At 42.0% G+C, this 22730-nt stretch overlaps 1 non-coding gene across 1 annotated transcript; it reads left to right on the plus strand.

Annotated features, from left to right (window-relative positions):
* Positions 1 to 3201: 3201 nt before the first annotated feature.
* Positions 3202 to 3308, plus strand: LOC133787764 (small nucleolar RNA R71). The gene has a single exon (XR_009872767.1). It is a non-coding gene; the product is annotated as a small nucleolar RNA R71 (small nucleolar RNA).
* Positions 3309 to 22730: the final 19422 nt, after the last annotated feature.

Consider the following 22730-nt stretch of genomic DNA (forward strand, 5'->3'; position numbering starts at 1 on the left):
ACTTTACGAAAAGTCTCATGAATTTCCTTGTCAGCTTCCTCTTTCTTAAACTTTTCAATCTGCTTGGAAAAGGCGGATGAGGGACATAAGTTGGCATAGTTGGTTTATGTGACTTTTTATGCATTGATGGTTCATCATGGGTGGATTTGTCTACTACTTGCTTTTACACTGGTGTAACGCCCTACTACCTTAGAGCCGTTACTAAGTGAGTTTAAAACAGAAATTGTACGTTTAATTGACTCAAAGTGGTTCCTAAAACCAAAAGTGTGATTAAACCAGAGTTTAAGGCTGTATTCTTTTAAAATGGTCAACTTCATTGAAAACGTTAAATATAAAACATCTGGGATCCCAAAATAAGGTTTACAAAATGTTTACAACCCAAAATAGATTTACACTTGATCATCTATCAAAAGAATGGTTAAATACAGCCATATACAAAATGCCCCCAACCAAAGCAGTCGGGCAGGCCGAACATGTACGCGCCGCCCCCACGCTCTCCATACTCATGGCCGGTTGACTGACTCCTTGCTTTTACCTGCCACACGGAGCACCCGTGAGCCGAAGCCCAGCAAGAAAACCCAAAATAACACATAACATAAGCAAAACAAATAGCTGGCAATAATTCACTGATACATAGGAAAACCACCATAATAAACAAGTACGGCCATGCCGCTCCCAAGGCCTTACCAAAGCCTGGAGTTTCGGTTCTCACCGCGAGGATAACTCATGTATCCCTTGGGTCCCACCCTGAATATAAGCATCCCATGTGCTGTGTTACTTTCGGCCCACGGCCGCCCCGGCCTATGCCGTACCCGGCCTCTGCCGCTCGTTTCAACATAATAACACATATAGTACATTCAAAATAAACATTCAGACACATCATGGTTCATTTAAGGTTAAGCATTTGCACATAATACAATCCGGGCCACGCCCTACAATCACACAGTGGGGCCATGCCCTAAACTCGGGTGTTATGGTTTTCTTACCTTTAGATTAAGTAGCCTTGATCAACCTGACTCCTTGAGCACGATCTTACCCGAGCCCTAGCGCTTACCTAAGCAAAATCCACAAGTCAAAGTCATCACCAATCCTCAAGTCCAAAACCTAGCCTCGGGACTAATCCCGAGCCCCCCGGGAAGTCCTAAATCCCCAAAACAAAGTGGCGGAATCGAGCCCCGAACCCTAGGTCAAAATCCCTTCACAAAAGCCCAAAAATCCCCTCTGTGAACAGTGCAGCGCTACAGCGCTCAAAAGTTAGCGCTGTAGCGCTACAAGCAGAACCACCCTCACCAGACAGGGGCTAGCGCTACAGCGCCCCCTGCCTAGCGCTGTAGCGCTAGTTGCAGCACAGCAAAACCAAAAATCGCATCTTGCGATTTTCTTCCTCCATTTCGAACCCAAACTTGTCCAACTCTTTCCCAAGCCCAAAAACAAACATATATACACCACACACTCATCCCAAGCACCCCAAGAACTCAATCCCAAGCTCAAGCAACCCACAACTCAAAATCTAACCCAATGAACCCCAAAACCAGAAAAATCAATCAAACAACAAGGATAGGGTCATAGAAATCATACCGTGGGTGGAATTTCGACCTTGAACTACACCCTAGACCTCCTTGGCTTGCACCTTTACAACCTTGACCTGTTTTCCCCAAAAACCCCATCCATTTAGCTCAAAAACACAGTTCAAAACCAGCAAAACCCTAAAACTGAAAACCTCAAGAACTTACCTCAAATCTCTGATTTGATCTTGCTAATCTCTTGAAAATCCACAAACCTAGCTTACCACTGAGCTTCACCTCAAGAAAATCAAAGAAAAAGGGTGGGAGAACCACAAACCAAACCTTCAAAGCCAACCCTTCAGCTTTCCCTCTCTTCTTTTCTCTTCTTTCTTTTCAGCCTAAAGTTTTCTCTACTAAATCCACTAAGTATAAAGGCCTCCTTTATTTTATCTCTTGCAAGCCTAATGACCAAAATACCCTCTCTTATTAATTCTAAGCCTTTATGTCCATAAAGGGCATTTTAGTCATAATACCCAAATTCCCACTAATTCCTCAAGTGTTCCTAATAATTCCCGCTCGCTACCCAAAGCCTAATAAATCACCAAATACATTCCCAAATTCTCGATTAACTCCCCAGGCTTAACCCAAGCCTGGTACAGGTTCCCGCTTTGACTTCCCGCTAACCCGCTCGTTCTAGGATCGTCTCGAGTCATAGATCATAGGTATCAACATAGTCATGCCCAACATGGCCAAATTACAAATATGCTCAATTAGGTCTACATGCATATTAATTCACATTATCGTGCACCACAATAAATCACATAATCATAAAACGTGCACTAAATCATAATCATGCATAAAACCCATTAAAGACCCACACAGAATTCCATTATGCCCTCCAGGCACGCTATCTCAGGCCCTAAGCCTTAACACCGAATTTGGGGTCGTTACAACTGGTGCTAGCGATGAAGGTTGTCTGGGTGGCTCATATTGTATACCACTTTGCAGTGTTATCGCACTTACATTCTCCTTGGGATTCCTCTCAGGTTGTGAAGGCAATTTATTGATTAAATCTTCATTAAAGGGTTTTGTACTCATTGCTTGAGCAGCTTGTGGTGCTTGCATAGTTCTAGTACAAAATTTTGTTGAGATTGTTGTTGAAAAGTGAAACCAGGTGGTCTCGCAGGTGGGGACTGTGGAGCAGCTTGTTGTTGATTCCCATAACAAAGATTTGGATGATCACGCCAGCCAGGATTACAAGTTTGTGAAAAAGGTTCATAGTACATCTAACGTAATTGACTAGGGAAACTACCTACAACATTAACATCCTCAGTCTCTCCCTTAAATAGTGTAGAACAAGTATCAGTAGCATGCCCCACAACGTGACAGATTCCATATGGCCGTACTTTTTGGCCTAAAGTAAGATATTGTACCACTGTAGTTAATTGAGTCAATTGTTGACCAAGCTGATTAGCATTAGAAGTGCTCACTTCATTAACTGATTTGGGTGGTGGGTTAGGATCTTGGAGAATGCCAAATTTTTGTGAGTTAGCAGCCATATTAGAAATCAAGCTTCTGGCTGCAAGAGGAGTCTTATCAACTAGTGCCCCCCCCCCCCCCACTGGCTGCATCAATCATACTCTTATCCAATGGATGTAATCCTACATAAAAGTATTGGATTAGGAGTTGTTCACTTATCTAATGATGAGGGAAACTAGCACACAAAAGCTTGAATCTCTCCCAATACTCATATAATGACACCCCAGTCTGTTGGGGAATGCCACAGATTTCCTTCCTTATACTACCAACCTTAGATGTTGGGAAGTAACACTCCAAGAACATTGTCTTCATTTCATTCTAGGTATTAACAACTCTAGGAGAAAGGTAATATAGCCATTCCTTTGCACCATCCTTCAAAGAAAATGGAAATGCTCTTAATTTAATTTGTTCTTCAGTCACTGCAGCAGGTTTCATACTAGAACAGACAATATGAAACTCCTTCAGATGTTTATTCGAGTCCTCACCAGGCAGCTCATGGAAAGAAGGCAATAAGTGGATGAGGCTTGACTTCAGCTCAAAGTTTACATCCAAAAGTGGATAATGGATGCATAGCGGCTATTGGTCAAGATCTGGCGCAACCAACTCTTTCAACGTCCTATTGTGAGCCATTTTCTTATAAGACTTAACTGAATCGTCTAAATCAAAGTCGTTGTCAGATGGTAATGGCACTTTAACAGGATTGACTTCTTGAGCAAGACGTTGAAAGAGTGGATTATCGGTGATAGTCCTTGAAGAACGAGAAGTTGACGATGACCCAAGATATTGTTTAAGCCTTAATAACCTTTCTTGGGTATCGTCTTCACTAGACATATACACCTGAAATTGCCCGAGTGAAACTAGTTAGTATTAGAAAAATAAATATGAATAATAAAATGAATAACAATAGTCCCCGACAACGGCGCCAAAAATTTGATGCGTGTCATATACCACAACAAATTTAACAATTATTTTTCTGTCAATACTTCCAATTATTTTAGTATAATAGCAAGCGTAGGTCAAACCCACGAGGACTATCGTTCGCCTTATTATTGAATAATTAGTAAGACTTAAAATGGGGATTTAGATTTCAAACTCAAAATTAAATAACATAAACTAGAAAGCATATAAAGATTGATATTACGATATTAAGAAACAGTTAAAGGTTAATCTCCACCCTCAACAATCATTCTTAATCTCTAATAATAAATATTATTCTAATTTCTCAATTAAACTATTAACCCCACAGATAACGTTGAAGCGGACAATTATCTCAATCTCCCTATTACAAGTATTCAAGGCGAAGAGCTCAATAATTAACTCTTTTAGCCAAGCAATAAATCTATGAAGCATTCAATCTATTTAACTTAGGTAAAGCATTAAATCCTATGGAGACAAAGTTAATCTAGGCAATAAATTAATGAAGCATGTAATTCATTTAACCTAGGTTCTATTTTTCATCACAATCAACAATTCTTTTGACATTACTATAAATTACAATTTATCACATACACTTAGAATCCTAAACTATTAGGTGAGTAGTAATTCTACGATGACAATTGAACAATGTAAAATCTTAATTAGTTCGCCACCTAACAAGAATCACAAAATTCATAACATTCAATTGGAAAAATAGAAACAATTTAATATTGAGAGAAATTAAAGAATAATACTCATCATCAACAATCAAGAATTCATGTCTTGGGTTTTTGAATTAACCCTTAACTTAAAAAGAACCTACTCCATAATAGCAACCATAATCACAAACATTATTATTTAAAATTAAAGTGTTTAAGGGAAGAAAAGAAACTAGATTGATGAACAATAGTGTTGTTGTAACTACCCAAATTTACTAATAAGGCTTAAGGGCCTTGATTAGTGTGACGGGAGGGCATAACTGGATAATACGTGATTTAATGATTAAAAGCATGTTATATGATTATTTGAATATCTGTGATGCATGACTATGTGTATTAGTAAGCATGTAGGCCCTGATTAGGTTAGAAGGGCATAATCGTAATTTTAGCCCCTTGAGGGCATAAATGTATATAATTGTAATAAAATGTTGAGACCACATTATTATGTGGATATATTTGTAATATATGACTCGAGGCGATCCTAGTGAGCGATTCAGCAAAAAAGTCACGGCGGAGATTTATACCCGGCTCGGGGTGAGCCTGAGGGTAATTATGGGGATTTAGAGAATATATTGGAGTCTATATTGATATGAGGAATATAGTTGGTGATTAGTTAGGTGTCGGGAAGTAAGTTGTAAATATTAGAGACACTTGAGGAATTAGCGGGAATTGGGAATAAATGACGAGAATGCCCTTGGAAGGATTAAGGGCTTAAATTTAATGGGAGGGTATCATGGTCATTTGGCTTATAAGGGATAAGAGTTAAGTCTAATTTATGCCTTAGTGGAATGTCTAGAATTTCAAGGAAGCTGAAAGAAAAGAAGAAGAAAAAGAAAGAAGGAAAAACAGGAGTCATTTCTTCTCCCTCTCGGTTTAGGTTTCTTCCTCATTTCTCGAAGGAATTTGGAGCTGTAACTCAAGGAGAGTCTGGGCAAGAGCTTAAGGATAGGGTCCTTGGTTTTTCTTGAGAAGTTAGCAAGATTAGTCCATCCATCTGAGGTAAGGTTTAAGGTTGTCTTTCAGTTTTTGGTTCTTAATGTAAATATGGATTTTGAGCTGAGTTTTGGTGGGAATTCTAGGGAATTGAGGCTGAAGTTTTGAGAAGTGAAAGTTAAGTAAGAGTGGAGGATAGCCTAAGGTTTAACTTCTCTGTTTAAGGTAAGAAGCTCTGATCTAGGTCACTTGAATTATGTGGTTTCGGTTGTTTTTCTAGTTGGGCATCTGAGCTCTAGGTTTAGCTATGGTGATTTCCTTTATTTGGGGTGCATGTGATTGAGTTTTGTATGGTTGGGACTTATGGGATGATTTGAGGATGTTGGGAGGCTTGTTTTGAGGTTTGGTTGAGTTTTGGAAAGCTTTGGCTCGGGAAAATTTGAAGGAGAAAAATCTGTGTTGGGCTGTGCTGTGACTAGCGCTGTAGCGCTTGTCACTGGGCACTACAGTGCTAGGCCCTAAAGCTCCAGAGCTTTTTGGCTCTGTTTGTAGCGCTATAGCGCTCTCCTTAGGGCGCTGTAGCGCTACCCTATTCCCAGAAAGGGGTTTTTGAGTTATTTCTTAGGGTTTTTGCCCGAGGGCTCAGGGTTTGATTCCACCACCCCGTTTGGTGGAATTAGGACTTCCCGAGGGCTCAGGATTGGTCCCGAGGCTAGGTTTTGGAATTGAGGTTTGGATTTGGTTTTAACTTGCGACCATGACCAGGTGTACACTAGGGCTCAGACGGGATTGTGCTTGAGGATCGAATTGAACAAAGCTAGCAAATCTAAAGGTAAGAAAACTGCACCCGGTTATGTATTTGTGATGGGACTAAGAGCTCCCTATATCTGTATGATGTCATAGATGGTATTATTCCGTGGGACATGTGATAAGCAGCCTAAGAGTGCCGTAGATAATACTTGCGCACAGGGCGCGGCTCGGCCACTGGTAGCTGAGGACAGCTTAATATTCACTGAGCTCGGTTTAAGTGAGCCGAATTCAGTGGGATAATTAGAGGGTGTGGCCTAAGGGCGTTAACCCTGGTTATCATATGTGAATTGATTATTGATATGAAATGACGTACTTGGTATGTTGAATACTTGAATAACATGAATGTTTGGACTGTTGAGTACATGTTTATACTGTATGAGTTATCTGATTGTTTGCTTAATGATTATGCATTGTTATTGTGTTTTCTTGCTGGGCCTTGGCTCATGGGTGCTACATGGTGCACGTAAAGGCAAGGGCAAGTTGGACCAGTCCTGAGATGGAGAGCTTCGGGGCTGAATGTACATAGTCAACTGATCGGCCGCCACGGCCGAGGAGTGATACAGGATGAGAAAAGCTTAATTGTCTGTTTTGCCTTAGAGTGGCTAATAACTGTATTTTAATCCTGAATCTTTTGTAAACGTTCTTTTAACTATACTACTTCTGGGATCCCATGTAAAGGAAATGTTTGTTTATAAGAAATGAAGCTTTTGAGACCAAAATCTTTCAACCCTAGTTTCATTAACACGTTTCAAATTAAGTGACTTTATTAGTAAGTCTTACACCTTTATAACACTCAGTGTAACGGTCTTGGCTATCCAGGGCGTTACTACTTGGTATCAGAGCATCCTAGGTTTAAGGGTTCCTGACGACTGGCTGGACATGTACATTTGCTGCGAAAGACAAGCTCAACTCAGGGTTTGGTAATTGTGTATACATGACTATATGTGTTAAATGATCTGAATGAAATATGACTGTTGATATCTGTTTGATTAATAGGGAGCATGAGATATTGATAGGGCTTGGCCCTTGACTATTGCATGATGATATTGAGGCGTGCTTATCAGCACTGCTATGCATGTGAATGAAATATTTGGATAATTGGATGAACTATTGTATTTTGATTGTTTGTGAATGTTTGGGGTTCTAATGGTGGATCATGGAAGGATTATTACCTTGTCATCATAGTCTGACTGTCGAGTCGTTGATTGCAGATTAACTTGGACAATTATGCATCCAAGAAAATCTACATGACTAGCCGGCATCAGGTCTAAGACTAAAGATGATGCTTAGGGCCAGACCCCTCCGCCAGTCCCTGAGAACTGACAGCAGCTTATGGCTGACATGCAAGCACGGCTACAGAGCCAAGATGAACAGATTCGAATTCTGCGTCAGTGAGCTCCATCAGGGAGTGTTGCCCCTATTGTGCCACCTACAGTGACACCAGTGGTACAGCCAGTAGAGGTTGGGAACAGATGGGAGCCGTTGTATGAGCGGTTCAGGAAACAGCAGCCCCGATCTTTGAGGGAGGACCTGATCCACTGAAGGCTGAACAGTGGATGACCATGATTACTACTATCCTAGATATTATGAGGGTAGAGGGACATGACAGAGTGTCCTGTGCCACATATATGCTGAGAGAGGATGCCCGAATCTAGTGGAAAATGGCATCACAGACCAGAGATGTTACAGCTTTGACTTGGGAAGGATTCAAGGACCTATTCAGTCAGAAGTACTATAATGTTGCCATCAAGGCAGTGAAAGTAAATGAGTTCATGGAGCTGGTTTAGGGCAGCATGACAGTTACAGAATATGCCCTAAAGTTTGACAGACTTGTGAAATTCGCACCCGACCTTGTGCCTAGTGATGCAACTAGGCAGGATAGATTCATTAGAGGGCTTAATGCTATGATAGCCTGGGATGTGAGGATTACAACAGTTCCTGGAGCGACAACTTATGCCTAGGCTGTAGAAAAGGCTCTTACCATGGAGGAAGCAGAAAATAAGATATGGAGGGAGAGTGCAACAAGACAGGAGGGCCGCAGGGCGGTGCCTCCATATTCCAGTTCTGGTAAGGGCGGAGGCTCCAATGATTTAAAGAGGAAGACCCCTGATGCTTCGACCGGTCCTGGTCCTGATAGGAGAGGTCGGGGTACTCAGGGTGGCCATCAGGGAGGCAGTGATTCATGGAGGGCCTATCCAAAGTGCACGAGGTGAAGAAGACACCATCCGGGCGACTGTCGGGCTAAGGCCTATTACGTGTGCGGGGTGGTGGGACACCTCAAGAAAGATTGCCCGACAGTGAAGAAGGGGGATGCGAGGAAGGTGGACAGCTTGACTCCAGCACGAGTGTTCACCTTGATGCAGGCAGAGGCCGAGGCTAGTCCCTCAGTAGTGACAGGTCAGCTTTCTAGCGCTGGCTCTTCTTTTACTGTATTGATAGACTCTAGCGCTACACATTCGTTTGTTTCTAGTAAGGTGATTGATAGACTGTGTAGACCTAGTGAGTATTGTACTTCAGGGTTTGAGACTATTTTTCCTACAAGAGAACTTGTAGTTTCAAGGAGGTGGATTAGAGCACTGCCAGTGATGGTAGATGGTAGGGAGTTGTCAGTAAACTTGATTGAGTTGAGTATGGAGGACTTTGATATGATCTTAGGTATGAATTGGCTGGTTAGATATGGAGTTACTATTGACTGCAGGTAGAAGATGGTGACCTTTGAGCCGAAGGGCGAGGATCCCTTTGTCTTTGTGGGAGCAGTGCATGGACCCCACATACCTAGATTTTTAGCATTGAGAGCTAGGGACCTATTACAGGGAGGATGTATAGGTTTCCTAGCTAGTGTGGTGGATACCACCAAGGTTTTGCCAGCAGGACCGGAAGAGCCAGATTGGTTTGCGAGTTCTTGGATGTGTTTCCTGAGGACTTACCTGGGTTGTCGCCGCATAGGGAGATTCAGTTTGTCATTGAGTTGGCGCTAGGAATGGAGTCAATGTTGAGGGCACTGTATAGGATGGCACCGGCAGAACTGAAAGAATTGAAGATACAGTTGCAGGAGCTTCTGGATTTGGGGTTCATCAGGCCTAGTTACTCGCCATGGGGTGCTCCAGTTTTGTTTGTGAATAAGAAGGATGAGACTTTGAGAATGTGTATAGACTACAGGTAATTGAACAAGTTAACTATCAAGAATAAGTATCCCCTACCATGGATTGACGACTTGTTCGATCAGCTGCAGGGTAAGACGGTGTTCTTAAAAATTGACCTTCGATCTGGTTATCACCAGCTGAGGATCAAGGACGAGGACATACCAAAGATGGTCTTCCGAATGAGGTACAGGCACTATGAGTTTCTGGTCATGTCATTTGGTTTGACCAATGCCCCAGCAGACTTTATGGACCTAATGAATAGAGTGTTCAAGGACTTTCTGGATCAGTTCATTATTGTCTTCATCGATGACATTTTAGTGTACTCCAGTTCAGAGGCAGAACACGAGATTCATCTTCGTCAGGTTCTGCAGAGATTGAGGGAGCATCAGCTGTACGCCAAGATTAAGAAATGTAAATTTTGGTTACCAGAAGTGACATTCCTTGGACATATTGTGGGTGCAGATGGGATTAAGGTGGATCCATCTAAGGTGGAGGCAGTTAGGGATTTGCCGAGGCCAAGGAACGCCTCGGAGGTGCGGAGTTTTCTTGGTCTAGCGGGTTACTATAGATAGTTTGTGGAAGGCTTCTCGAAGATAGCGGCACCGATGACAGAATTGACACAGAAGAATTTGAAGTTTATCTGGTCAAACAAGTGTGAGGACAGTTTCCAAGAATTGAAGCGACGACTTATTACTGCGCCTGTGTTGAGTCTTCCTTCGGGGGAAGGGAAGTTTGTTGTCTACTACGATGCATTGAGGTTGGGTTTAGGCTGTGTGTTGATGCAGAATGAGAAGGTCATAGGTTATACATCACGACAGCTGAAGGAGTATGAGCAACGGTGTCCTACCATGATTTGGAGCTAGCAGCGGTGGTATTCGCACTGAAGGTTTGGCGACATTATTTGTATGGGGAGAAGTGTGAGATATACACCGACCACAAGAGTTTGAAGTATATATTTACACAGAATGACCTGAACATGAGACAAAGGCGTTGGCTAGAGTTGGTGAAAGACTTCGATTGTGATATACTTTACCATCCGGGGAAAGCCAACGTAGTGGCGGATGCATTAAGCCGAAGAGGGCCAGGTCAGCTATACAGTTCTACCCAAATCTCAAGAGAGTTAGCTGATGAGATGGTCAGAGCGGGGATAGAATTGGTGGTGCGCCGGTTGGCCAATATTACTCTGCAGTCGACCTGCTAGAACGGATTAGAGAAGGGCAATTGGTAGACGCTTAGTTACAGGAGGTTAGAGTAAATGTCTTAGCGGGAGTAGCTCAGGACTATTCTATTTTCTAAGAATGGTTTACTTCGATATCAGGGACAGATTTTTGTTCCGAATGATCAGGGGATCAGACGAGATATATTGGATGAGTCACATACGACGTCGTACTCACTTCATCAGGGTACTACGAAGATGTACCAGGATCTACGGATGTTATATTGGTGGCCCGGGATGAAGAAGGGTGTGGTGGAGTATGTAGCCAGATGTTTAACCTGTCAGTAGGTGAAAGCTGAGCATCATCAATCAGCAGGGTTGCTTCAGCCTTTGGGTATTCCCGAGTGGAAATGGGAGGATATTACGATGGATTTTGTGGGAGGTTTACCCATAACTGTAGGACTTCATGACTTGGTGTGGGTGATAGTGGACAGATACACCAAGTCAGCCCATTTTCTTCCAGTGAGGTCGACATATACTGTGGATCAGTATGCAGAGTTATATGTGAGGGAGATCCTACGTCTCCATGGGGTTCCTAAGTCTATTGTGTCAGACCAAAATCCTATCTTTACCTCCAAGTTTTGGGGTGGTTTGCATAAGGCTATGGGGACTCAGTTGAAGTTCAGCACAACCTTTCATCCTCAGACTGATGGATAGTCTGAGAGGACGATTCAAGTGTTGGAGGATATGCTTAGAGCGTGTGTGATCGACTTTGAGGGATCATGGAGTAAGTATCTCCTGTTGATTGAATTTTCATATAACAATAGTTACCAATCAACGATTGGAGTGGCTCCCTACGCGATGTTATATGGGAGGAAGTGTAGATCACCCATTCATTGGGATGAGATGGGTGGGAGGAAGTATTTGGGGCCAGATATGGTTCAGAGGACAAGTGAAGCTATAGAGAGGATTCGAGCTAGGATACTCGCCTCACAGAGGAGACAGAAAAGCTACGCTGATCCCAAGCGTAGGGACGTGGAGTTCCAGGTTGGGGACCACGTGTTTCTCCGAGTTTCACCATTGCGAGTGGTGAGGAGATTTGGAAAGAAAGGCAAGCTAAGCCCTAGGTTCATCGGACCTTTTGAGATCCTAGAAAGGATCGGAGAGGTGGCTTATAGGTTAGCCTTTCCACCATCGTTGTCGGGAGTTCATGACGTATTCCATGTTTCTATGCTCCGAAAGTACGTCTCAGATGCAACACATGTGTTGAGGTATGAAGACTTGGAATTGGAAATAAATCTAGCCTATGAGGAACAATCGGTCCAGATCTTAGATCGGAAGGACAAAGTGTTACGGAATAAGATGATTCCTCTTGTTAAAGTGTTGTGGAGGAATAGTAGGGTCGAGGAGGCGACCTGGGAGCTTGAGACAGCGATGCGGGATCAGTATCCTGAATTATTCAGATAAATTTTGAGGATGAAATTCTCATTAGGAAGGAATAGTTGTAACAACCCAAATTTACTAATAAGGCTTAAGGGCCTTGATTTGTGTGCCGGGAGGGCATAACTGGATTATATGTGATTTAATGATGAAAAGCATGTTATATGATTATTTGAATATCTGTGATGCATGACTATGTGTATTAGTAAGCATGTTGGACCTGATTAGGTTAGAAGGGCATAATCGTAATTTTAGCCCGTTGAGGGCATAAATGTAAATAATTGTAATAAATTGTTAAGACCACATTATTATGTGGATATATTTGTAATCTGTGACTCGAGGTGATCCTAGTGAGCGGTTCAGCGAAAAAGTCTCGGCGGGGATTTATACCTGGCTCGGGGTGAGCCTGGGGGTAATTCTGGGGATTTAGAGTATATATTGGAGTCTATTTTGATATTGAGGAATATAGTTGGTGATTAGTTTGGTGTCGGTAAGTAAGCGGTAAATATTAGAGACACTTGAGGAATTAGCGGGAATTGGGAATAAATGACCAAAATGCCCTTGGAAAGATTAAGGGCTTAAATTTAATGGGAGGGTATCATGATCATTTGGCTTATAAGGGATAAGAGTTAAGTCTGCTTTATGCCTTAGTGGAATGTCTAGCATTTGAAGGAAGCTGAAAGAAAAGAAGAAGAAAAAGAAAGAAGGAAAAATAGGAGTCATTTCTTCTCCCTCTCGATTTAGGTTTCTTCCTCATTTCTTGAAGGAATTCGGAGCTGTAACTCAGGGAGAGTCTGGGCAGGAGCTTGAGGCTGGGGTCCTTGGTTTGGCTTGAGGAGTTAGCAAGAGTAACCGCTCCATTTGAGGTAAGGTTTAAGGTTGCCTTTCAGTTTCTGGTTCTTAATGTAAATATGGATTTTGAGCTGAGTTTTGGTGGGAATTCTAGGGAATTGAGGCTGAAGCTTTGAGAAGTGAAAGCTAAGGACGAGTGGAGGATAGCCTAAGGTTGAACTTCTCTGTTTAAGGTAAGAAGCTCTGATCTTGGTCACTTGAATTACGTGGTTTCAATTGTTTTTCTTGTTGGGTTTCTGAGCTCTAGGTTTAGCTTTGGTGATTTCCTTGATTTGGGGTGCATGTAATTGAGTTTTGTATGGTTGGGACTTATGGGATGAGTTGAGGATGTTGGGAGGCTTGTTTTGAAGTTTGGTTGAGGTTTGGTTGAGTTTTGGAAAGCTTTGGCTCGAGAAAATTCGAAGGAGAAAAGTCTGTGGTAGGCTGTGCTGTGACTAGCGATGTAGCGCTAGTCACTGGGCGCTACAGCGCTAGGCCCTGAAGCGCCAGAGCTTTTTGACTCTGTTTGTAGCACTATAGCGCTCTCCTTAGGGCGCTGTAGCGCTACCCTGTTCCCAGAAAAGGGATTTTGAGTTATTTCTTAGGGTTTTTGCCCGGGGACTCGGGGTTTGATTCCACCACCCCGTTTGGTGGAATTAGTGCTTCTCGAGGGCTTGAGTTTGGTCCTGAGGCTAGGTTTTGGAATTGAGGTTTGGAGTTGGTTTTAACTTGCGACCGTGACTAGGTGTACGCTAGGGCTCAGGCGGGATCGTGCTTGAGGATCGAATTGAACAAAGCTAGCAAATCTAAAGGTAAGAAAACTGCACCCGGTTATGTATCTTTGATGGGACTAAGAGCTCCCTATATCTGTATGATGTCATAGATGGTATTATGCCATGGGACATGTGATAAACGGCCTAAGGAAATTGTAGATAATACTTGCGCACAGGGTGCGGCTCGGCCACTGGTAGCTGAGGACAGCTTAATATTCACTGAGCTCGGTGTAAGCGGGCCGGAGTCAGTGGGATAATTAGAGGGTTCGACCTAAGGGCGTTAACCCTGGTTATCATATGTGAATTGATTAATGATATGAAATGACGTACTTGGTATGTTGAATACTTGAATAACATGAATGTTTGGACTGTTGAGTACATGTTTATACTGTATGAGTTATCTGATTGTTTGCTTAATGATTATGCATTGTTATTGTGTTTTCTTGCTGGGCCTTGGCTCATGGGTGCTACGTGGTGCACGTAAAGGCAAGGGCAAGTTGGACCAGTCCTGAGATGGAGAGCTTCGGGGCTGAATGTACATAGTCAACTGATCGGCCTCCACGGCCGAGGAGTGATACAGGATGAGAAAAGCTTAATTGTCTGTTTTGCCTTAGAGTGGCTAATAACTGTATTTTAATCCTGAATCTTTTGTAAACGGTCTTCTAACTTTACTACTTCTGGGATCCCATGTAAAGGAAATGTTTGTTTATAAGAAATGAAGCTTTTGAGACCAAAATCTTTCAACCCTAGTTCAACTGTACTTTCATTAACACGTTTCAAATTAAATGACTTGATTTGCAAGTCTTGCACCTTCATAAACACAAAGTGTAACAGTCTTGGCTATCCAGGGCGTTACATTTGTAGTCTTCTCTTCAGTTCTTTCTAAGTCTTTTTCGCTCAAAAAATCATAATAAAACTTAATCTCCAATTAACCCTAAAAATATTTTATAGTCCCCTTTAAATTACATTTCAAATCTAATTAAAAATCCAAAAACAGAGTCGCAGGCCATGGCCTGAATTTCTACGTGTCGTGGCCTAAAACAAAATTCTTGTACCCTAATTTCAGCACGAGTCCTTCACTCAGCTCGGGTACAGCTGGCAAATAAATATATCGAGAAATGACCAAGGAAATGATATATGTTTTATTTTCCACGTAAGCAACTCCGGTTTCACATGGCACGTGTGGTGTTAGGCGTCCTGGGATTAACCCGAGCTACAGACATGAAGGTTGTGAAGCACGAGCTCATGATATTAAAATGGCGACTAAAGTACGAGCTCGGAGAGATATCCAGCTCATGATAATTCAAAAATACTGCGTACTCACGGATCCCCAAAGACTCGGGTACTTTTATACGCTTATTTATGACCAGCCTGTCATATTTAATGTCCTAGATATTAGGAGACCATTTATTTATGATCAAATCATATCCAAGTATAAATGGGAATTTCTCTATAAATACTGAGAATATTGGATAGGGAAAGGGACGATTATTCTGTAATACTGAAACTCTGCCAAAATAGAGAGAGAAACATCAATAATATAGACTCGTGGACTAGGTGGATTTTAACCACTGAACCACGTAAAAAGATTTGTGTTCTTGTGAATTCATTTCATATTTCAGTTTATTCTTAAGCACTAATCAACCTTATTATTTCTTAAATACACTGTTGGCGAAAAACCGCGTCAACTGTTTGGTGCTTTCATTGAGAGGACGGAGTTAGTGCTTTCATCAAAATCCCAGTCAAATCTCATCATGGCGGTCACTCGCTCAATGCACGACAAGGAGATAGAACAGCCTAGTGGGCAGGAGGCCCATCATACTGTTGTTTCAAACGAGCATGGCCCTGAAGTTCAGCAACAACTGGGAAAGCAACCGGCGGGTCACGGTGATACTGGGAGTTTGGCGTCATTGCCACCGAATCCAAACCTAGACTACTTAACTGCGGTTGAGTTGGAAAATATGCAGTTAAGAAGCCATGGTGCTAAGGAAAACAGGCAAATCGAGGAAGTTTTGGCTCGGTTACCTTCTCTTGAAACCGACGTTTATGTCAGAAAGAGGCAAAGTGGGTCTCATAAGTCCCACAGGAATAACCGATCCAAACCAAGTCGGTCAGTCAGAACTGCCACCCCAAGTTCTGTGCCAACAGCGTGAGATTGCCAAAATGCTCAACCTAGTGGCCTCATAGGGGTCACACGCACCTGGGAATACCCATGGCAACCCACGAGGAGGGGCTGGGGTAGGCTCACAAAGACAGAATGTTCCAACTAACCCTTCTGTGTCATGATCAGATCTCCATGCGCAGAAAGCTAGAAATAATGGGGCAGAACAGAGGCGGGCTAATTTAGTTCGCCTTGATGGGACAAGGATTGCTTCGCCAATAAGGCATCCCCCATCACCTATTAGACATCCAACACAACCTCGGCCTACGTGGGACATTCTTGCTTATGGAGACAGTAGGAGAAACCCTCCTCCGTCTACCCATACCTATGTCCCACAGACACATGTTGAAAATCCAGATCCTCGACCTCAACCGCGAGCTGTAAGCTTCGCAAATGGAAGTTATTGGACTAAAATTTGTCAAATTGGTAGGCTTAAGGGTGATCTAAGCAAACATCTAAGTTCGGCACAAAGCCCTCGATACGATTCACAGCCTAATCTGCGTGATTACCTGAATTCGCAAAGAAGAAATTCAGCCCGAGATGAGGATGTTAGTCACACTCGTCAAGAAGCTGGTGACAAGATGGGAGCTGGTGAACAGCCCCAAAATAACCTAGGGACAACAACGCGTATGACAGGATGGGAGCTGGTGAACAGCTCAAACTTGGAGGGACAACAACCCATCAAACGCGTATGACAGGATGGGAGCTGGTGAACAGCCCCAAAATAACCTAGGGACTAGGGACCAAACCCTCAAGAGGTTAGCTTAGATGGAGGAGCAAATGAAGAAGGTTCTATCTGAAAAAGACAGACGATTGTGACTCAGAGGATGAGCTCAAGCTTTACGCTCCAAATATTGTGGCGGCCACGTATCTGGTGGGCTTCAGAATGCCACACTTGTCAAAGTTTGATGGAGATGGGGATCTGTCTGATCAGCTTGGGATGTTTAACACTATGGTGATGGCCCACAACGTCGGACCCGATCTAAGGTGCATTTTATTCCCCTCAACTCTAATTGGGCTAGTCAGGCAGTGGTTTAAACAATATAAGAGGCATTCAATTAGCTCATGGAAGAAGTTTTCTGTTGATTTCAAGAGAGCATTCAAGGCTTCCTAAACAGCTCGAATTAAGGTTGATTCATTGGCTAATATAAAGCAACAACCTGGCAAACCGTTGAAGGCATATCTAAGTAGGTTTGCCAATGTCACTGCATGAGCTAAAGATGTTGACGATAGCTTCAAGCTCATGGCAATGAGGAAGGGAATCCTTGTTGGAGGTGACTTGTGGCAAGAATTACAAAGAAAAAGAGTTAATAGTGTGGACGAGTTCTTGTCACGAGCTCAAAGATGGGTTAACCTGGAAGAGGCGTGAGCTTCTATCACAGGAACCAGCCAGATCCCTATCCAGCCCGTTGGAGCGGTAACGGATGTTGCAGCTACGGCTCAAACCGTTACCCAGAATAACCAAGGGGGAAATAATAAGAGGAAGGGAAATGGTGAGGGCGACCAGTTCGGGACAGAAAAATAAGTCTGGGGAAAAATTCAAGCTTGTTTACGCAACCTATACCGACCTCACGGATACTAGGGAGCGCATATTTCTAGCCAATTTTACTCGCCTTCCATGGAAGAAGCCAGAACCATTGAAAAACCAAAGAGCGAAGAGAGATCCTTCGAAGTTCTGCCGATTTCATAATGATATCAGTTACAACACTGATGATTGTAGACAGCTGAAGGATGAGAACGAGACCCTTATCATGGCAGGACCTTTGGCCCAATACGCCCGAAATCGAGTGGTCCCTAGTCAGCCCACTAGACAAAACCCTCCGTCAACTCCTGAAGCTCCAATGAATCAAGTTGGAGTTCAAGCGAATCAGGACGACCCTCCTCCAATAATAGGGGGAGATATAGCCACCATTTCGGGAGGACCCCATCTGGCAGGCACGAGCAGAGGTGCCCAGAAGAGGTACATTAATGAACTAAAATCCCATAACAGAGTGGAGTTCATCCCGGAACAGCAGTTATCAAAACAACAACGATTGGAAAAACAACCAATCATATTTATAGAAGAGGATGCTAGTCACGTCCAGCTCCCACATAATGATCCTTTGGTCATAACCGTTCAGCTCGCCAATCGAAGAGTACGGAGGACACTAGTAGATAACGGGAGTTCTGTGAATCTGCATTTTAGGCCTACTTTGGAAAAGATGGGGTTGTCTGTAACAGAATTGAAGGCGACCTCAATGATTCTATACGGATTTTCTGGTGAAGGGTCAACTGCCATCGGAACGATTGAATTAGTGGTAACATTGGGAGAAGGCTCGCGAACTGTCTCCAAATTACTCGAGTTCGTTGTGATCGACTGTCCAGCTGCATACAATGCAATTCTAGGCCGACCTGCATTGATGGCATTTGAAGTCATAACCTCTATCCGCCACCTAGCAATCAAGTTCCCTTTAGCTGGGGGGATATGTTGGGGTTTTATGCCCTAATTAAAACCCAAATTCTTTGTAATCTCATTTTATTATCAATAAAAGAATAGAAATCATTTTTTGACTTGGTCAATCACTTTGCTCACATGTTTTATTTTCATGATTATTTGTTTAATATAAACTTCTATTAAATCCCGAGCATATAGCTAATCTTATTTATAGTGACGTAATCACAGTGGAATATAAATATGATTATATGTTCAAAATAAGTTAGTCCTAAAATTAGTCAGTGCACTGGATTTACACTGACTTGCCAATCTACGATATGATCTACTTACACATTACAGTGTTATGTTCTTTCCAGAACATTAGCAAAGTAGATAAGATCGGAAGTATTTGTTACATCGAACAGGACCGATATTGACAGTTGATAAGATAAGTAAACATACCGTTTTATCTATTCTAGTCATATCATATAGTTGACCATAGGTCAATTCAATCTCAATTCTGAGTGGTTAGTATTCTAACTGATTGTATTATTTGAGTTCTTTGACTTGTTCGTTACCAGCTTACCCTACAGACTAGCCCATACTTACATCTTAGGAACTCGGTAGTATAATTGAGTGGGAGTGTTAATCATAGATATGAACATCTATAGCTTCTGATGAAGAAGTGAAACGATGGTTTCCTTTTATTTTGGTTCAAGGTGATAAATGATAGAGATCTCATTTCAGTAATTAAATTAGTTTACTGAAATATCATTTACAAGGAACTAAGTGTTTTAAGGATAAAATACAATGAGGGGTAAAACGGTATTTTAGTCCTATCTCATTGTAGACCGTCTATAGAGGATTGAGTGACAATTATGGTTGTAACAATGGATAATTAATAATGTATCTATATTTTTTATAGAGCGTTCTATGAATTCAAGAGTGCAATTCCAAGTCTATAGTGGAGTCACGAGGAATTAATAAGTTAGTAAATTTATTTGTTAGATTTATGATAACTTATTGGAGCTTGATTTCATAGGCCCATGGCCCCCATTGTACCTTGGATAAAATCATCTAGATAGTCTCAATTAATTGATTTAATTATCAATTAGAATTATCAAAGTTGATCAGGTCAATTTTGGATAGTTTCACAGAGTTGTGTAATTTTGAGAAGAAAAGAGAAATTATGGCAGATTTATTAATTAAGATAAATTGGTATCTAAATTAATAAATAAATTTAAATCAATGTTCAAATTAGAAATAATTAATTTGATAAAGGATTTAAATAATTATTTAATTAATTAAATTAATAGAAAATAATACAGGCCTTGATTTTAAGTCCAATGGGCTTATAATCAAATGGGAAATTTCACGGGCCTATAGCCCATGATAATTTCGACCTAGGGCTTCAAAATGGCTATTATTTTATTGATTTTTTAAATAAATTAAATGGCCTAATTGATTTTATAAAAGGAGTGCTTAGAGAGAAGTCAAAACAGAAGTTTGATAAGTCACAAGTCAGATTTTCTGATAGTTTTATATTCTCTCTAAACACAAGTCCTTTTCTAAGCCAGTTTGTTATTTTCTCTTCTTCTCTCTATATCTATCTCATGTGTTGATAATTTCCCACACTAGTCTAGGTGGTTCTAAGGATACATTGGAAGATCGTGAAGAAAATAGAAGATCGGTTCAGTTTCTTGATAATACTCTGCGACAGAGAGGATACAAGAGTTAGTGAAACTGAAGGAAGGACTCTTAATTCCGCTGCGTATACTGTAAGTATTATATTATTTTTTTCTCTTTGAATTCAGTTTTAGATACATGTTTTAGGCTATCTTGTATTAATTTGTTTAATATTAGATATACATAAAAATAAATAAAGATCCTGTATAAGCTAATCCAACAGGATATGCACCGTCAAAGGCGATCAGCTCGTAGCCAGGGAATGCTATAGCATTTCTATGAATGGAAAAACACAACCCGGGCAGCAAGCTATGGCCATAAGTGACGGAGGTGATGAGTCCCAGGAAGTGGAAGACACTTGTGGGATGGAAGAACCTTAAGAAGAAAAGGATAGTGACGTTATCCCACATGATGACATTGACCCACGAATGGGCGAGGACAGGTCAGAGCTCCAGGCCATTGAGGAGCTCGAGGAAGTAAGTATAGACCCCAAAGAGGCTTCAAGAGTTGTTAAGATTGGGAAAAATCTTGATGATAAAAGGAAGAGGGAACTGGTAAATTTCTTACAAAAGAATCTAGATGTCTTCGCCTGGTCACATGAAGACATGGTGGGAATAAGCCCGAGTGTAATCATGCACACTCTAAACTTGGACAAGAACGTGCCTACAAAATCCCAAAAACAGAGACGTTTGGGAACAATTCGAGCTGAAGCACTGGAGGAAGAAGTAGCTCAACTGTTAAAGTGCGGGTTTATTCATGAAGCAAAATACCTTATCTGGGTTGCCAATCCCGTGCTGGTCTCGAAGCCAAACGGGAAATGGAGGACCCGCATCAATTTCTCCAACCTAAACAAAGCTTGCCCCAAGGATTGCTTCCCACAACCAAGGATTGATCAGTTGGTAGATGCCACAGCAGGTCACAAGCTCATGACCTTTATGGACGCGTATTCTGGATATAACCAGATCGCGATGAATCCTGCGGACCAAGAACATACTAGCTTTATGACCCTAACTAACATATATTGTTACAAAGTCATGCCCTTCGGGCTGAAGAATGCCAGAGCTACCTATCAGCGATTAGTCAACAAAATGTTTGTTGCTCAGATTGGGAGGAATATGGAAGTATATGTTGACAAAATGCTTGTCAAATCCAAGACTGCCGGTAATCATGTATCCGATCTGAAATAATGTTTTGAGATCTTAAGGAGGTATGGTATGAGGTTGAATCCCCAAAAGTGTACTTTCGGTGTAGCATCGGGAAAATTTATGGGGTTCATAGTCAATACGAGGGGGATAGAGGCGAATCCTGATAAAATCATACACAGTTAGAAATGCCCTCGCCCAGGTCGCGCAAAGAAGTTCAAAGCCTGACTAGAAGGGTGGCAGCTTTGAATCATTTTATTTCAAAATCCACTGACAAGTGCTTGCCATTCTACAACTTGCTAAGGGGAAACAAGAAATTTGAATGGACTGAGGAGTGGGAGCAGGCATTCCTCGACCTAAAAACACACTTGGTCGAGCCCCTAGTATTGTCTAAACCTATGTCTAGAGAGCCTATTTTCCTTTATTTGGTTGTAACAAAAAATGTAGTCAATGCCGTGTTAGTTCGAGAAGAAGACCGTGCTCAAAAACCGGTGTATTATATAAGCAAGAGACTTCGCGGAGCTGAATCATGATATCCACTGATAGAAAAGATGGCATTCTGTCTGATATTGGCTTCTAGGAAGCTCCGACCATATTTATAGTCCCATTCAATCAATGTCATGACTGACCAACCTTTAAGGCAGGTATTGAAAAAACCTGAAATGTCGGGACGTCTTTTAAAACGGGCAATTGAACTCAGCCAGTTTGAGATATTGTATGTGCCACAGACCTCAATCAAAAGCCAGGCCCTTGCTGATTTTATGGCTTAATGCACCAGATTTCAAGAGGAGATTTTGAAGGAACCGGTGCAAGAGTTGTGGAAAATATTCATAGATGGATCATCTTACGAGAATGGATCAGGAGCTAGGATCATCTTAATCTCCCCCGAAGGGCATCGATTCCATACAGCTCTGAGATTCGAATTCGGAGCATCTAACAACGAAGCCGAATATGAGGCCTTACTGGCTGGACTGAGAGTGGCGAGGGAGCTCAAAGCGAAGGCCATTCAATGTTATAGCGATTCTCAACTCGTGGTTAATCAGGTGTTGGGGGAGTATCAAGCACAAGGCACCAAGATGGCAGCTTACCTAGCTAAGGTGAAAGGGGAGCTATCCGAATTCGAGTATAGTACTGTTGAACAGATACCTCATGAGCAAAACTATAATGCTGACGCTTTGGCAAGGCTTGCCACCACCAAGGAAGCTGAGACTTTGAATGTCGTGCCAGTAGAGTTCTTGGAGAGTCCGAGCATGATAGAAAAAATGATAGAGGTCGAGATGATCGACACAAGACCAACTTGGATGACCCCCATAATGGAATATCTCACAACGGGAAGGCTACCTACGGAAATAAAGGATGCAAGAAAAGTACTCTATCAAGCTCCAAGGTATGTGATAGTGGTTGGTACATTATACCGACGTGGTCATTCATTGCCTCTCCTACGGTGTGTTTTGCCTGAGGAGGCTAAAACCATTCTGTAAGAAGTGCATGAAGGCTTTTGTGGAGATCATGCTAGGGGGAAAAACCTAGCATTGAAAATATTGAGGCAAGGCTATTTTTTGGC

This window comes from Humulus lupulus, chromosome 6 (assembly GCF_963169125.1).
Source record: "Humulus lupulus chromosome 6, drHumLupu1.1, whole genome shotgun sequence".
Taxonomy (NCBI): domain Eukaryota; kingdom Viridiplantae; phylum Streptophyta; class Magnoliopsida; order Rosales; family Cannabaceae; genus Humulus; species Humulus lupulus.